Here is an 18111-nt window from a genome sequence, read left to right as displayed (position 1 = left end):
AGGGCAGTCTTAGGGTCAGACGTCCATTGCCCTGACCCCCTAATGAGCACTGCAGAGGTATCACAAAGAAATTTTAGGACGATGATGGTAAAAGGTTAGCTTTCAGTGTTTGCACTCAGCTCTAAAACGAGAAGTAGGTCAGTGTTGAAAAAAACAATAGTGAACTTAGTGTTTGAAACCCATAGAGCAGCTTGGTTAGTACTTCGTGTGTTTGCACAGTGGAGACTGGTCATAGGAGTGAGCCAGGATTAAGGGAGATGAGTAAAGGGGAAGACCAAGTAATGAAATTACTCACCTCGAGTGTTCTAGGTTCTCGCAGATTAAGATGTCTCTTTTGGATTTTACTTTGTTTTATTTTAATTGATGTGAAATTCACACAATATAAAATTAACTATTTTAACATATTATCAACTATAATACCATGCTGTACATTAAATCTCCAGAATTTGTCTTACAACTGAATGTTTGTACCCTTTGACCAAAATTAACCATTTTTAAGTGAACAATTCATTGGCATTTAGTACATTCACAACATTGTGCAAACGCAACCTCTATCTAATTCCAGAACATTTCGTCACTCCCAAAAGAAGCCTCATACCCCTTAAGCAGTTAGTTAGTCCCTTTCCCCCCCCAGTTCCCTGCAGCTACCAATCTGCTTTCTCTCTGAATGCACCTATTTCGGTTATTGTGTATAAATGGAACCATGCAATAGGTGACCTTTTGTGCCTGGCTTCTTTCACTTAGCATGTGTTGAGGTTTATCCACATTTTGATGTTCATCCTTATTGTGGCACGTATCAGTACTTCATTCCTTTTTCATGGCTGAATAATATTTCATTGTGTGTATATACCACAGTTTGTTTATCCATTCATCTGTTGATTGACATTTGGATTGTTTCCACCTTTTGGTTTTGTGAATAGTGCTGCAGTGAACATTGGCATACAGATATCTCTTTGAATCTCTGTTTTCAAATTCTTTTGGGTATATACCTGGAGTAGAATTGCTAGGTTATATAGTAACTACAATCTTTTGAGGAACTGCTTAACTGGCTTCCAAAGTGGCTGCACCATCTTACATTCCCACCCACAATGTATGTGGGTTTCAATTTTGCATCCTGGCCAACACTTGTAATTTTCTACTTTTTGATTATAGCCACCCAAGTGGGTGTGAGGCAGTATCTCATTGTGGTTTTAATTTGAATTTCCCTAATAATATTGAGCATCTTTTTAAGTGCCTGTCAGCCATTTGTATATCACCTGGGAGAAATGTTTATTCAAGTTCTCTGTTTATTTTTAATTGTGTTGTTGTCTTTTGTTGTTGAGTTGTAAGAGTTCTTCACATATTTTAAGTACTAGATCTTTATCAGACATGTGGTTTTTATTGTCTGGCAGTTCTTTTCTGTTGTTGGTATCATTGGAAGAAGTTAGTTTAGACACGCTGGGTTAGATATGAATCAACCTGTATGCAGAATTAAACAGTAATGGAATCCCAGAAATAGGAGACATTTTGAGTGATTTTGATATTTGTTCGATGCCTACATTTTTATTTAGTCATTGTATTTTTCCCCGATCTCTTTGAAGCCTGTACAGCTCACAAAACCCATGAGACCCGGAGAGCCAAGCTTCAAGAGTCAGTGCCAGCATGCATAAAATATTGTAAGCCACTTATTTCTAAGACTGAGACATTGAGAGTTATGTATTGAATCATGTCTCTGTGTTTTTAGTCTGAAGGTCATATTCCAAACACAGAATCACAGGAGCACTCCCCAGTCATGGACTGCCTGTCTGGAAACTTCAGTAGAACTGTGTTTCAGAAAGGGTTCATTTTATGTCAACACATTGATGTGTGCAGGGTTTTATGCGTTAACACTCACCTTTCAGCCAGCTCTTCTCCCACTGGAGTCCGTATGTGGGGATGTACTATGTTACAGAAGCTCGTGGGAAGGGCAACTACAGAAGCTGTTTCCCTGTATGTTACCTTGGATGAGGGTTCATTTAGCATTTTGGGCTTTTGACCAGATTGATTTTCATATAACTTGAGGATTTGACGTATTGTAGACACTCACTTTCTGATTATGTGCTCTAGTACACTGCTCCCAGTGACTGCTCTGGGCTCAGCCAGCGTCTCCATGGTAGAGTAATAGAGGAAAAGGTGCTCGTTAGCCCTACTTCTGTCACCATGATAAGCTTGGCGGGAGAACATGAAGAAAAGATTCTTCTTTGAGTTTCTCATACCACGGATTTTTTCAGTTTAGAGTGTGAGGTGTCCCTAATTAGCACAGTGAGAGGAATGGAAATTGGAAATAACGTCTAGGCCCAGACCATTGGATAACATTGGAGTGTCCTTATTGCTACTCCTACAAGTGCCGTTTAGTTTTATTGCTTTTAAATTTAACCCACTTCCTTTTTATTTATTTTTTAATATATTTTTATTGATTCCAGAGAGGTAGGGAGAGGGAGAGAGAGAGATAGAAACAACAATGATGAGAGAGAATCAACGGCTGACTGCCTCCTGCACACCCCCTACTGAGCCCGCAACCCAGCATGTGCCCTCCTGGTTCATAAGATGATGCTCAGCCACTGAGCCACACTGATGGGGCTTAACCCACTTTCTTTTACTACTTCTCTCTAGCATTTTCTTCCTGACTTTTTCTTTTCTTCTTTCTTTCTTTTTGGTAGCAAATAGATAGTGGGAGTATTAGATTGTCATGGCTCCTCCGTATGCTGGGAGCTTTGTGTTTATATTCTCTGTGTCTGGCCCTAGTAGGACTACAGTAGATACTTGTTTCGTTAGCTGTGGCACGATACTTACAGAATAGGTCATGCCATCTTTAGAAGACATTCTAGGGTAATAGAGATCACTGATTTGTATTCAACAGGCTTCTTGAGTCTGTGGCTTGGTATCTTTTATCTGTTTAGAGAAATCATAGCAGTTTCTCATCACATGTTGCTTTGCTCCTGTTCTTTCCTCATTCTGAGACTTTGGTTACCACACAGTATGTTAGACCGCACTGTATCCTTTTTGTCACTTATTCTTTCTCCTGTCCTTTTTATTCATTTCTATTTTTCATTCTTCATAGTTTCTTTTTTTTTCCTTCGTAGTTTCTTTGACCTATCTTTTATTTGACCAGTTCTCTCTTTGACTAATCTACTTTTAATTGAAATTAAGAACTCAGTAGATTTTTTTTTTCCATTTTGGTTCTTTTCAATATGCTCTGTTGCTTTTTATGGATTCAAATTCCCTACTAAATTTTTCGAGCTTGCCTTTTATTCTTAAAACAGAGTAAATAGAGTTGTTTTATAATCCTCTGTCAATTCTCTTACTGAGTCCCTTTGGGTCTGTGACTGTATATAATGGTCCTTACTCATGGTGTTTTGTCTCTTCATATGTTTGTGTACTGGACATAGTACTTGAAACATTATTTATAGAAATAATGACAGGCCTTGGATGCCTTCTTCCAAGGAGGCTTTTCCATTGCTTTTTCCAGGTGTCTGAGAGCACTGGCAAACAGGATCACTTCATTCCAAGTTGAGAGAGAGGTTTTCTGAACTAACCAGGTGATTGGAAGCCAAGTCCATGGGAAGACTCATTACTTCCAGGTCACTCTTACTCCTGGGGTACATCCATTTGAGACCCCAGTCCACTGCTTTGGTGAGGGGGGCGAGTTACCAAGTGCCTCCTATGGAAGGTCCTGGAAGGGCCAGGCACACACGGCCACCTCTTGCAGATCATCAACTGCCCCCAGGTCTCATCTCTTTCGATTCCTTTTCTTTCCAGGATATTAATTTGGTAATTCCTTACTATCCGTTAGCCTTTGTTACTTTTTTAAAAAAGTATATTTTTATTGATTTCAGAGAGGAAGGGAGAGGGGGAGAGAGATAGAAACATCACTGATGAGGATCATTGATTGGTTGCCTCCTGCACGCCCCCTACTGGGGATCGAGCCCACAACCCAGGTATGTGCCCTTGACTGGAATTGAACCTGGGACCCTTCAGTCCACAGGCCAACACTCTATCCACTGAGCCAAACCAGCTAGGGCCCTTTTGTTACTTTTAATAAGAAGCATGTTTATTTCATCCCTTTCTTGGCAAATTATTTAGTCCATCGTTATTGGATGCAGAAAATGAGACCTTATTTTTACAGGCTCATGATCATCTAACATTCACTTTGACCATAAGGTGAGAGACACTGCACTGTAGACTGTTTACATCTCACTGTGACAAGGCGTGTACAATGGCAGACTTGGTCAGATGAAGATCCTGATCTCCACCCCTATTACCTGATTTTTGAGTCCCAGCTCTGCCACTTATTAGCACTGCGACCTTAACACACGTCCATCCTGTGACTGCCTCCGAGTGGGTCTCTAGCAGTTAGGCCGCTGTCGGTCAGTGGGGAGAGTGGGCAGTGGGCTTGTGGCTTGTGGCTTTCGCCTACAGAGTAAGAATGTGCTCTGTTGGCATTTGTTTGTGAACAGGGAGGACTGATGAGGATTTAACCGTGCTGTGATTTTATGAATAGACTGTAGGTTCCAGGATGTGGGGTATGCTCTTAGTTAGAGAAGGATATAGGAATTAACTGTCACAGAATGGCTTTCTGTCAGTCATGGTAGTTATTTTGTTTTTTAGGGTTTGTTTTGTTTTTTGTTTTTTTCTTGATTGGTTGATTAGATTGGTGGCTAACCCCTCCTCCAGTGGTGGCTTGTTGCTTGTCTTTTGCCTGTTTTGTCATTGGTTCAGACTTTTCCCTGGGAAAGTGAGAGAGGAAGGTAATACAAATAATGATTCTTTTAATTTATGTGGCACTTAGCAGCTCACAGATACATTGTGGGACATTTCTGTGAGGCAGCAAGATATGTTCATTCCATTTTGCAAATGAGGAACGTGGGACCTTTGGGTTAGTAACCTTGCCCAAGTCACAGAATAAGTGGCAAAACTAGTAAGTATTTAAATATAGGTTTCCTGATTCCAAATATACAGGGTGGGCAAAGTACGTTTCCAAAGGTAAACCAAAGGTCACAACTGTAAACCTACTTTTGCCCACCTCTGTAGTACGTTTCCCAGTGCACCACCCAGGAGAATCGATTGAAAACAAGTTTAATCAGGGGAGCAGTTGTACCTAAAATGAAATTCTGTTTCCAAGTGATTTTTTAGAAACATGTTCTTGGTCTTTTTCTACAAGACATTTAGTTGGACTCTAGGTAAGAAAGCAATGCTCGATGGTCTCACTGCCCCATAGGGAGAGATGGTTGCCGACTGGCGCCCAAGCTCCTAATACCCTACATCGAAGGGGGGTTATGGTTACTGCTCCTCAGGTCTTTGGGGAGAGAGCAGACGGCTGTCAGGAGCAGTCTCTTTGTCTCTCAGTGCCTATGTGCCTCTTGTATGTGTACTTGGCACCCTCCTTGTTGCCGTTGTGGCTCACCCTTTATTTTCCTTTTTGAAATGATCTGCCTTTTTATTTCTTAAAATCTTCCAACCCCAAATTAATTCATTTATTTAACTTTTACAAATATTTTTAATGATAGTTGTTCGTGTTAGTTTATTAGGGGGAGCAATTGTACCTTGCTAAAATAAAATTCTTTTTTTTATTCTGTTTTTTTTAAGTGTTTTTATTGATTTCAGAGAGAGGAAGGGAGAGGGAGAGAGATAGAAACATCAATGGTGAGAGAATCATTGACCAGCTGCCTCCTGCACGCCCCACACTGGGATTGAGCCCACAACCCGGGCATATACCGCGACTGGGAATTGAGCCCTGACCTCCTGGTTCATAGGTTGACACTCAACAGCTGAGCCATGCCAGCTGGGCCAAACTAATTCTTGAGGCTTTTCTTGGAGACTATAAAGTGGGCCTTTCTCTTTAGTTCTGGGTTGAAGTTCTGTTTGTTTTCAAATGGGAAGGTCAGTAATCTTTAGAAGGATGCTTATAGCTTATAAATGTATTTAATAAGAACTAACACATTGTACCTCAGTATTTTGGAGTTGTGGTGAGTTTGAGGCAATAGTGGAAGCCGTAGAGTGTCAGCTCACCTCTGCTTCTCCTAACTCCTGTGCTCTTTCACAGGAATTAATCATCCAGACAATATTCCTCCTATGCCTGCATCCCCAGCCATACGGAGAGGATCCCTTAAACTGTAAAAAGGTCCATTGGCTTTTATCTGGAGTGGACTATACCCATAGAACTCAGTTCTGCTTTTTGCTTCATTTTGACAGGTTGACCTATGGTGTTGGTACCTCCAATAAAACCCAGTCTTAATGCTTTAGTTGACTGCGTTTCTCATTGCTTTACCCAAGAAGGCCAAGTACAGGTTAAAATCAGTGTGTCCCATCCTGTATCTCCTTTCTCAGACTTTTGGGACCAGGCTTTTGTTTATAATGTGCTATCTGTTTGGACTCCACCTCTGTTCATAAGCTCAAGATGTGGTCATTGGGTATTAAAGGAGTTTTTTGCAATATATATATATATATATATATATATATATATATTTTTTTTTTTTTTTTTTTTTTTTCAGAGAGGAAGGGAATAGAGAGTGAGATTGAAACATCAACGATGAGAGAGTCATTTATCGGCTGCCTCCTGCATGCCCCCTCTTGGGGATTGAGCCTGCAACTCAGGGCATACTCTGACTGGGAATCAAACTGTGACCTCCTGGTTCATATAGGTCAACACTCAGCCACTGAGCCACCTGGGCCAGGCTGTAAAATATCTTTTAATACTTTTACATTTCTTTGTGCTAAACCTCAAAAGTGCTTTCTTCCAAAGGTCAGCAGCAGAGACTTTGAAAAAAGTAACTAATTTTCAAAACTCTAAATGCATTTTTAAAAAGAAAAAAACACCTTTGATTCACGATATTTAAATATTTAAGTAGTCAGTTAAGTAACTTTATTCATCAGAAGTAGTGTCTGTGGCCAAGGCACAAATCTGCAGGCTTCGGTGAGGGGCAAGGCACAAAGCAGGGGTGAGGGAGGGGTTATAGACATATATCCTTGGAACTATCTCCTCTCACAGATGAAAACTTTGTCTCCATCTGATACATTGTCACCTTCTCCCAGCATCTGAATGCTTGCTATGTGGATGGAAGTAGGAGACAAAGTCCCACACTGGGGAGGAAATACAGGCGTAAGGGACTCTCAGGAGAGGCTGACCATGATGTGTTCCGGCGAGTCGGGAGGCAGGATTTGCACTAGACTTGCAGGGTGAGCGGTATGCCAGCTAACGTTACTCAGGCAGAAGGACCAGCTAGGACAAAGGAGAGACTGCAGAAGGTCCAAGCCAGAGGCACTGGGGCGCACACAGAGCACGACGGAGACCAGGAGCAGTGACGGGCACCTCTTGACTGGGCCTGGGTTTAAGTCCTAGCATTCCTTCTTTGCTGACCAGCTGTGTGACCTTGTGAGAGTTACTCACACTTCCTGAGCCTTAGTTTCCCCATCTGCAGAATGGCTAGTAACTACATCATAGACTGTTAGGATTGAATGAGACTGTATTTCCTGGTGCACAGTGTAAGCACTCAAAAAAAAAGCTGCCATTATTACATTTTATTTCTTGTTTTAAAGTTAACATGTTCATTAAACCAGTTCCTGGACGATAACTGCCCCCTCAGCCCCACCCAAAGACAGCTATTGTCATCAGTTTGATGAATGTCTCCCACTTCATTTCATCTCTGTATATCTTTGTTGTTTGTATTTATTGTGATTATCACTGTTCCAGTTTGGGAGGCAGGGAAAGGGAAGGCTGTGTGGCATGCCTGGAAGATGAGACTGAGCTGAATTAGGAGCCAGTGAAGGTTTTAGACATCAGGGGTGAGCTCAGCTGTTTCAACAACAGTGCTGAAATATAAGTTGGATTACGGGGAAGTGAGTATTTGCTTGGCTGTTAGAGCACCACACAACAGTCAGGCACCTTTGTTACACACCTCAACAATGTACAGCCCAGATGGGGAGCCAAGGCGCTCACGTATCGTAGGGAAATAGGGACAAGGCAGGGCCCAGGCCCAGGGAGTGGTGTGTGGACAAGAAATGCTGTAGCTGTGCAGGCAAAGCATGGAGGTGATTGTTTCCTGATAAGAGGTCAGATGTAAGCCAGGCCTTGAAGAATGGCGGAGATTTGGGAGACATTTTGGGGAGGGGCAGGCACAAGCCAAGAGGTAGGAGCACAGGTATTGAGTGTCCGGCCTGGCAGAATGGTGGATTTGGGTTGTCAGACGTGAGCAGTCAGGTTGAAAGGAAAACTGCCAATGCCCTCGTCAAACCTGCTCTGCCCGATCTCAGCATGTCGCAGTTGTCTGCCTGCTTCCAGAGGGTGAGCCTTTCTAGGCCAGAACACTGTCATCGCCATCCCTGTGTTCCTAGGCCCGGTAAGGGTAGTTACTGTGTGGAAATTATAGACTGGCTTCCTGTCCCCTCAAACTCAGGGTCTAAATAAAATCCTCATTTCATCTCTCGCCCCTCCCCCTTTCATGCTGTTCTCGGCCACAAGGCCTTAAACAGGTCACGCTCCCCTGTGCTTACCTCTCCGTTCCATAATTATTTTTGTACACCTGTTTGGAGTCACACTGCTTGACACACATAGTCTGGTGTCTAGCATGTCACACTCACTTCTAGGGCCCCCACATTGCCTTTCTTCCTTCCTCACTAGGCCTCTCTTCCCTTCACTCTCCTTTTCTGGCTTGCCCTCTTCCCAGCCTCTAAATGTTGGAGTACTTGAGGCATCAACCCTACCCTTAATCTCTAGACCAGTGGCTTTAAACCTTTGTTTACCCAAACACACACTATCTTTACTTAGGTTCATAGACACTCAGAACTGAAACAAAGTTTCACAAAAAGTTCTTATACTCCATGGGCTCTGTTATTTTCCATTCTGTTCTATTTCATTTTTTTGAAGTGCTGTTCATGACCCACTAAATTGATTTCGTAACCTTCAATTTGAAAAGCTGCTCTGGGTGATCTCATCCACTCCTTCGGCTTTAAATACTGTCTCCATGCTGATGACCTCCCATTTATAACTCCATCCCCACCTTTCCCCAGGTCCAGACATGCCAGCCGTCTCCCCAACATCTCCACTTGGGTGTCCACTAGGAATCGCAAAGTTAGCATGTCCAGCAAAGCACTCTTTATCCCTGCGGTCTGTCCTACTCCCACCTCGTCCCTCCCCATGAGTGGTTCTGTGTCCACAGCGGCTCAGTAAGGGCCAGTGCTGGCACACAGCCTCCCAAACCCACTGCCTGCTCATCTGCCATCTGACCTCATGCTGCCATCTGACCAGATTTGAGGCCTTAGACAGTTACTAAACCCCTCTCTGCCTCACTGTCTTCATTTTATTAAAGTGGGGGTGTCGCACTATACCTTCCTCATGGGACATTGTGAAGATTGGATGGATTTTTACCTGTAAAGGAAATAGAGCGGTGGCAGGCACATAGGGCTGATGCCCAACTGGCGTTGGCTGCTGCTGTTTGTCATCGTTGTTTTGTCTGTCATATCCACTTCTGATCCATTAACAATTTCCACTGGCTCTAACTTCAAAATACATCCTTTATTTGACCGCATATCACCACCCCCATCAACAGCACATTCATCTATGCAGCCAACATCCCTTACCCAGATGACCAAAATAGCTTCTTAACTAACTCCCTGCTTCTGCCCTTGCCCTTCCCAAAGTCTGTTTTCCACAAAACAGCCAGAGTGGCCATTTAAGAGTTGAAACCAGAGTGTGTCCAAAGCCTTTTAATAAAATCCAAAAGTTGCTCTGGCCAATTTTCTCAGTGGTTAGAGCATTGGCCCGAACACTGAAGGATCTCGGGTTTGATTCCTGATCAAAGGCATGTACCTGGGTTGCAGGTTCGATACCCAATCCTGGTAGAGGTGCATGCAGGAGGCAACCAATTGATGTGTAAAATCAGGTGTCCCCCCCCCCTTTCTCTCCACTTCTCCCCTTCTCCTTTTCTCCCCTCCACTCTCTCTCTCTCAAAAAGGGGGGGGGGGGCAATGGAAAATATCCTTGGGTGAGGATTAACAACAACAACAAAACATCATGGAAGGTGCTCCACAGAGCAGTGGTGGGTCCCCTGGACAAGGGGGTGAAGGGCTGTGGGCATGAAGGATGAGGCTGCAGAGGTGGGGAGATTGTTACCTTGAGCAAGCCAAGTAAATGAGGCAAATATGTAAGTGTGGATGGATGATACAGGAGCGGAGTTTCTAACTGTCTGAGGAGGGAATTATAAACATGGAAAGCTGGAAGGTTAGAAGGAACCCTGAGGGTGTTGGGTTGGAATTGGAGGTACCAAGATGAAACTCGTGTTTCTTTCACATATGTACACAGTAGATAAGAGAAGTGGTTATAGGTATGGCTGTTCATGTACATACATAATTTTCTAGTTAGAAGTAACTACGTCCTGCCCAGTAACAATGAACAATCCTAGTACCCACTTCTGGTTTTCATATATTGTCCTGCTCTAAAAGGAATCAGGTGTTCTTGGAGAAATAGCTGTTCCAGGGATTGGGTGGGAAAGTACACAAGGTGAGCCTGGAACGTCTGGTGCCAGGAAGTAAAAGAATGTTCAAAGAATGGGGCATGTAAACGGACACAGCAGCCAGTTTCAAGAGACTCCCACTGGCCAATACTGGCACAATTTGAGCATCGAATGAATGAATGAGGAGAGAAAGCTCTCCCTGCTAATGATGGCTAGAGACTCACCATTAGGCAGCCATCATAGAGGTGGTCGATTCATGCGGGAGTCATCAACTGGTATATGTTTGACAAAGACCAAGATACTGGCATAATCTCAGGATTTTCCCGACAAGATAGGTATACTCAGCAGTTACACAGGAAGGCGGTAACTTGACAGTGGAGAAGGCTAGCAGAGATGGGCTTGACCAGGTGGATGTGGTTGGCATCACCAGTGGAGGGAAGGCTCTCCATCCATCCCTCCTGGCCTGACAGCTCCGCATCCCGGGCATTGCTGCCAGGAAGGCGGGGCCTGAGTCTGGACGTACACATTGAGGGCCATCCTACATAGTGGAAGGGCTGTGCTTTCAGGAACGGGAGTCAGGAGAACCCTGAGGACTATTACAGATTAACAAGACACTAGTGAGACGTGGCAACTTGTGTTCCTGGGTGGGATTCTGGGCCAGAAAAGAAAAGGAAACATTGTTGGAATAGTTTACTACATTTGAACGGAGTCTATGGATTGGATTGGTGGTGTGGTATGAATGTTGATTTCCTGCCATAGAGGGTTATATGCTGGTTTTAGAAGAGTGTCCTTGTTTTGGGAAATACACATTTTAGTCTTTAGGAGTGGTTGAGCTTCCGGTCTTCAGCCTGTCTCAAGGTGTCAGGGAAAAGCTAATATGTGTACATACCGGTAATGAGTGTGTATGAGTGATAGGGCAAACGATGTGAAACATCAGTTGGGGAATTGTTGAGGGGTATGTAAGCACTACTATTCTGTACATTTGAAATTATTTCAAAATTATTTTTTAATACCCTATTGAGATTTTGACTGGAATTGAGATTTTTATAAATGGATGTGTGAAAATTTGACCTCTTTATGATACTGAGTCTTTTCACCTAGATGTGTTGCATATTCTTTTGACTTGTTTATTTTTTATTGTGAATTCTTCTTTTGGGTCCTTTGGTAAAGTTTATAATTTTCATCAGAGAGCTTTTGTCCAATTCTGCTTTGGATTAGTCCTCTGGTATTTTTTTAATTTTGTTGCTATTATAAAATGAGACACTTTTTGCCAATAAGTGGCAACACTAATTGCTTTCTGTGATTTTGTCTGTGAAGGTTTAGAAATTATGTACTCAACAACCTTGGAATGAGAAAATTATTCAGTAACATCTTAGGAGCTCAAGCTCAATAATTTAGGAAAACCCGCAGGGAGACCCAGCTGGCCCCAGAGATAGCCCCACTGGCCCCCCACCTTCTACTGCCCCTTTTTCAAGAATTGTTGGCCATTTTGCCACAAATTGGTCATTTAAATTAATCTTGGGATGCCCCTGCCACTATTCGACAGGTACCCATTAAGTGGGGAGGGGCCCCAGGCTCCTCTGGCCTGGCATTTTAAAAAAATACATATTTTTATTGATTTCAGAGAGGAAGGGAGAGGGAAAGAGCGATAGAAATATCAATGATGAGAGTCATTGATCGGTTGCCGCCTGCATGCCCCCTCCCCTGGGGATCAAGCCCGCAACCCAGGTATGTGCCCTGACCGGGAATCGAATCCTGACCTCCTGGTTCATAGGTCGATGTTTAACCATTGAGCCACACTGGTTGGGCTGGCCTGGCATATTGGGGCATTTCCCTGCAGTCAGAGAAGCATGCGTTTGATAGGGTGCTACAGCCTCCTAGCTGTTGGAAATTAGGTCTAAAAATAGGCCTGCCCGCTGTGGGGTGGATTTCAGCTGTTTTTAGGGCTGATTTTGAAAAACAGCTCAGAGGCGATGATTTCTGTGTGAACACTCACTTGGGCACCACGTGCGTGTGGTGTTGGTGCCAGGTTTCCGGGAGCAGAGCGTATTCCTGGCAAGTGCCTCTCTCCCCCACCTGCCTCTGGACTGTGGGGTCTCCTGGGCCTCCCTTTCTTCCTCTCAGGCAGGGAAGTGCTTTCTTGCCAGTAGGAGCAGATAGAGCGAAGATATCTCTGAGGTAGAGTGAGGGGTATATTTTTTTAAATGAGACTAATAAAATTTTTGAGTGGTTATTTTCTACACAAGCATTAATGTAAGTAGAAATGAAAAGGGAGAAAATTAATCCACAATCCTGCCAACCTGAATAGTCAAAAAGTTTTGATGTTTCCATATTATTTTGGGGGGCTTGGACAAAACAGATGCCTGATTTCTAGATAGTTGTACCTGTAGCACGGGGATGAGCTTATGTGCTACTTCTCTTTATCTGACTATACCTAATAAGCGTTTCCCATGGTGCTAGAATCTTTATAATTATTTTTAATGAGCATGTACTATTTTGTTGCACGGATATACCATAATTTGCTTAATCATTTTCAAATGATAAAGAATTAGGTTCTTTCCAGTCTTTTCTCTTAGATATCCCTGGAGTGAATATGTTGGTACTTTGATTTCTGTTTGGTTGTTTTGAGATTTGCCTAGGATAAAAATCTAGTAAACAGAGTTACTGGGTCAAAAGATACTAACATACTTACAGTCATACATATGCTGCATAACAAGGTTTCGGTCAACAGTGGACCACATATAAATAAGACGGTGGCCCCCTAGGATAGAATGGAGCTGAGTTTCTGTGCTTTGGGCGGAATTTTTCCTTTCCCTGAAAGGGCAATATCTGTAGGGTTTGCAGAAGGTTCCCTCTCACTCACGGCACCTCAGTTGTGAGTACAGAGATTACATCCCAGTCCGTCGGCTACTGACCTGTATCCGTGCCGAGGACCGTCCCCCCAGCACTGCATATTCAGCCTCCCAGGCCTGGCTGGTGGGGTTCAGAGCACACTGCTGCACATTCTTTGCTGAGGACCCAAGATCCTCTGCACAGGCCCACAGGAGCCACCTTACCGAGTATCAGTGCCACTGCTGCTTCCGTGAAGGCTTCTGTGGTGTGGCACCAGCCTGTCACTGTCCTTGGGAAATATGTTCAGGTTGTAATGGTGTAAAGCACAGATCAGTTTCTTCGATTCAATGCTAGAAAGAGCCCTCTGTGCTACATAGAGTCAGTGGAGCCAAAAACATTTCCAAACTTCGAGTCCTCAGTTCTACACTCTCCATGTTAATACCCTCTTTTTTAAAAAAATAAATAAGTACCACAAAGTTTCTTAGTCTGACACTGCTTCATCAGTAGCACATACCTATATACTGATGAAGGGCAAATTCACTTCGCTGTTTATTTGTACTGAGGGAGAAAAGCCAGCAAAATCTCTGCTTTAAGGAAGACTTTGTGGAGAAGATCACATTTCAGGGCCTCTTAAGGTCCTGGGAGCCATGTGGCCTGACCGGGCAGGAAGGAGCTTATGGACCTAGGGATGCTTCAGAGCCGGCCTCCGGGTGAGTGGAGCAATGCGCAGAGGGCGCCTGGCGCCCAGCAGGTTTGTTGGTGGGGGAGCGGAGCAGAAACTGGGCTGAAGATGTCAGTGGCTTCACAGCATGTGGGGGGAGCAGCACTGTCAGGAGGGCAGGGGGCGAAAAGCTGCTCCACGTGGTTGGTGCTGGGAGAGGGATCTTCTGGAGAGGCTATGCCACTCCCAGAAAGATGAAAATGTCAGTGATAGGGCTGGGGAGGTGAGGGCAGGTACAGGGAATGGAGGAAGAGCAGGATTAGGTAATGTCTTAAGTGCAGAGTTAAAGGAGTTTGGGGTTATTCTAAAGCTTCTTACTTAGGGTATCTAAGAGGATTGTAGTTTTTCTTGAGGGCGGTAAGTTGGGTCAGTGGAAGAAAGAACCACATTTTTTGGTCATTAAAATTGAGTTGGTGATTTCCCAAGAATAAATATATTTTGTCACCTTTATAGAAATTAATCTAGACACAGTGACACTGCTCATTCAGTCTTCATGTGCACAAGTGATTGCTCTGTCTCCCCGTTACCACCTAGGCCTTGTCTGGAGTCCTGTCTCCTGCCCCTGCGTGGTCATTAAGACATTGCCATTTGGCTGTTAGGTCCTGCAGACCCACCCACCCTGGCAGTCCGAGCCAGCACCTGCCTGCTGCTGTTTTTGTTTTCCCTCCAGTTTTGAACCTTGGGCGTGTCTCGCTTGCTTGCTGTTTGGCTGTACACTTGGTCTGACGTTTCTAGGTGTTTTGTGGAGGGAGGATTTCCAGTCCCTCTGGTATGCCATATTGCATGAAATAGAAGTCTCTCACTCCCCAAGTGATAATATTCTACTCTGAAATACTGGGAGTGAGAGAAGAACTATATTAGTCAGGGTCCTGGTAGGAAACAGATGGCACACTCAAACTGGGGAATTTGAGGAGCGTTTAATTGTATCATTCATCTTGGGTTCATTCAGGAAGGGGGAAGATTTCCATGCCAGGTCTGAAGAGTTTTGATAGAGGGATTAAGGGCTTGCCCATCCCTTGGAAGGTCAGGGAAGCTGCTCCTGAGTGTCTGAGACAAAAGCACCCGGGGAAGCCACTGTGTGCCTGTGCCTGCTGCAGCTGCCTCTGGGTGTGTCAGCCTCCCTTCCTTTGCCTTCCAAATCTTTCTGGTGCTTCTTTGCCAGCTCTAACCAGGACCATGCTGGAAAGGGGTTCTGGAAAGGTAGCTCCCAGCTCCTGATCTGCAGAGGAGAACTTAGAAAGAGGGTGATCACGATGCGCTGAGTTGACCAGTGCAGAACTGGGACTGTATAGAAGGTGGTCAGGGTTAAGGGACACCAGGCGAGCAATAGCAGGTGTTATTACCCACAGGCCTGAAAGGCACGAGGAGGATCAGCCAGCCTCAGGGGCTGCAGGGTAGGAGCCGGAAGAGTGAATTCCTCCTCCTCACTCTCCTCCTGCCTTTTCCCAACCAAACTGGGCCAGATGCCAGAGGGACAGCAGAGCCTTTTGACAATCTCTGTGGTGCCCCCTCCCAGAGCATAGAGTAGAAAGGAGATGGGTGAGGAGTGAGACTGGAGGGCAAAGAGAATAACCCACCAGGCGATAACTAGAAGCATATGTGTTGTTGTTGTTTTGAGAAAGAAAGAGGAACATCAATTTGTTGTCCCACTTATTTATGCATTCGTTGGTTTAGTCTTATATGTGCGCTGGCCCAGGATTGAACCTGCAACCTTGGCCTATCGGTATGATGCTCGAACCAACTGGGCTGTCTGGCCAGGGCTGCGTATATATTGTTCATGTCTTGAGGACTGAAGCATTCCTTCAGGGCAAAGAAAGAGAATGAGCACAAAATCATTGGTTAAACCTGAAATGAAAGAGGAAGTGGGCCCCAGCTCGTTTGGCTCATTGGATAGAGTGTCGGCTTGTGGACTGAAGGGTCCCAGGTTCAATTCCAGTCAAGGGCACATGCCTGGATTGCAGGCTGGATCACCAGTAGGGGATGTGCAGGAGGCAGCCGTTCAGTGATTCTCTCTCATCATTGATGTTTCTCTCTCTCTTCCTCTCCCTTCCTTTCTGAAATCAATAAAAATATATTTAATTTTTATTTTTTATTTTTATTTTTTAAAGAGGAAGCGGGTCCTTAAAAAGCTCGCTCCAGGAAACTGCCTTGAGGACAGTTTGGAGAACTTTATGGAGGGGAGTGGGGTGATGTCCGACCTGTGAAGGAAGAAAACAAAGGAAGCTGCTGTTGGTTTCCTGTAGACAGCAAGGCCCCGTGCTAGGAGGGAGACGCGGCTGCAGTGGTTGTCGTGAGGTCAGTGTGTGGACTCTGGGCCGGCGAACGTAAAGGCACTAAGTTCTGGACCTCACTTACTAGTCGCCGCCAGAGGCTTTCTGAAACCATTCAGGAAGTTAGGAAAGTGCGAGAAGACCAGGAAAGGGAAATCAGGCCAAGGGAGAGCTGGGGAGGGAGGTGCCCTGGAACCTCATTTGCAGAGTATGTGTGCAGGCTCCAGTGGATGACCTACTTCCTTTGAAGTGTCAGATTTTAACTACATCTGTATTCATTTAAACAAAGAAATTCAGGCCGTTGTCATTATTAATCACAGTGCTTTAAAACTGATGACACTGATGCTTTGCTTTATTAAAATGGGGATAGTATTGGAATGATCTATCAGTACCTTGTCTTATATGCTAATGTTTAAAATTACAGTTACGCTGGGTTTACATTCTTAAGTTCTGGTATATTTGGTTTTCTGATTGCTTTACTTGGGACTCCTAAAAAAGATGGACTTGTACCCACTTTCTGGTGCTCAAATACTTCCTGTATGCTAAGAATATTTAGCTTGACTGGTACCTCACAGGAGGTCCTTGGCTGTGGGCTTGTTTTTTGTTGTTGTTGTTTTCTCCATCTAGTCCATAAACCAGAACTATAACAACAGGGGGAGAAGAGCTGAGAACAGGCCTTCGAAGGAATTGCACCTAAATGTTTTCTTTTCTGGAGCTCGGGTTTTCTTAGGAAACAGGCGGCCTAAGGTGGGACATGCTAATGTTAAAGTGAGTTGTCCTTAGCTCTTAGGGCTCCTGTTTAGGAGAAATTTGGAGCAAGTGGCAACATTGCTTATATACTTGAATTTTTCAGAAGCCTGATTTTATTTACAGAAGGATTAATTAAACAACCATGTAGTAATTTATGGAATGATTCTCTTTCTAGGAAGCTTTGCATTGAACTGCCAGACTTAGTCTTTTTGTTGGCTTTAAACCATCAGCTGCCTTTTATCATGTAGAGAAGACCAAAGGGGGAAAGAAGGACATATTTAAAAGGTATTGATGGTGGCCACTCACTTTCAAGGCCAACCTCAGACAGGACAAGTGCCAGCTGTCCCTATCATAGGCCCTCTGGGTTATGCAGTGCTAGGAACAAGGGGGAGACTGCTGCTGCTCAGGAGTCATTTAACCCTGTGATTTGGTTTCCTCATCTGTAAAGTGAGGATAGTAGTGTTCTGTGCATTAATGGTTAGTGTGTGAGGCCGAACATTACAATAAGCTGGTGCCTGTTGCCAAGCAGATTCATTGGAACACAGAAAATAGTCTGTTGTCAAGGCATTTTGAAGAGGATGAGAAATGGTTTCCTTTAGATTCTGAGATTATTTGAATGTTTAAAGATGACTTTGGGTCATGTGATTATAATCAAACTTATTACCAAAGTAACAGCCCCTCGTCGACTTATTTTAGACGTAAGATATTTCAGGAAGAAGTGAGTCAAGCTTCTAGGGTTTGGAGTTACTGGCCATCTTCAGCCCGATCCGTGTTTACTTTCTGAAGTCTCCTCATGGCTCTTATGTGGATTCAAGTTGGGTTTTTCCCCTTGGAACTGAACCTGGAGAATTTGATAGGCAAGCCTTCAGCATCTTCAGCTCTGCTTTTAGATCGATCATGTTCTATTTATATATAAGTTCTATCTAGTTCTTTAAGGCCTAGTTCTTGTACCATTTACTGGTTCGCAAGAAGGCCTGCCGTGTGCTCCTTACTGTTTCAGTGACGTGATATTGCAGCAAGGCTCAAAGTCTCTGCCCTTTAGGAAACTTATATTCTAGTGGGGAAGATACAG

At 44.1% G+C, this 18111-nt stretch overlaps 1 protein-coding gene across 4 annotated transcripts in view; it reads left to right on the top strand.

The window, feature by feature from the left end:
• Positions 1-18111, top strand: part of TCF20 (transcription factor 20) — a 160314-nt gene that overhangs the window by 97982 nt on the left and 44221 nt on the right. The window contains exon 1 of one of the 4 annotated variants that reach the window (XM_036297295.1): positions 12363-14008. The exons of the other annotated variants lie outside the window; for them this stretch is intronic. The gene's annotated coding sequence lies outside the window, so the exon portion shown is untranslated. Of the gene's footprint in view, positions 1-12362; positions 14009-18111 lie in introns of those variants that run through there. 4 annotated transcript variants of the gene reach the window in all.

The sequence above is a fragment of the Myotis myotis genome, unplaced genomic scaffold (genome assembly GCF_014108235.1).
Source record: "Myotis myotis isolate mMyoMyo1 unplaced genomic scaffold, mMyoMyo1.p scaffold_m19_p_3, whole genome shotgun sequence".
Lineage (NCBI taxonomy): Eukaryota > Metazoa > Chordata > Mammalia > Chiroptera > Vespertilionidae > Myotis > Myotis myotis.
The sequence above is the reverse complement of the archived record's forward strand: the minus strand, read 5'-3'. Positions and strand labels throughout refer to the sequence as shown.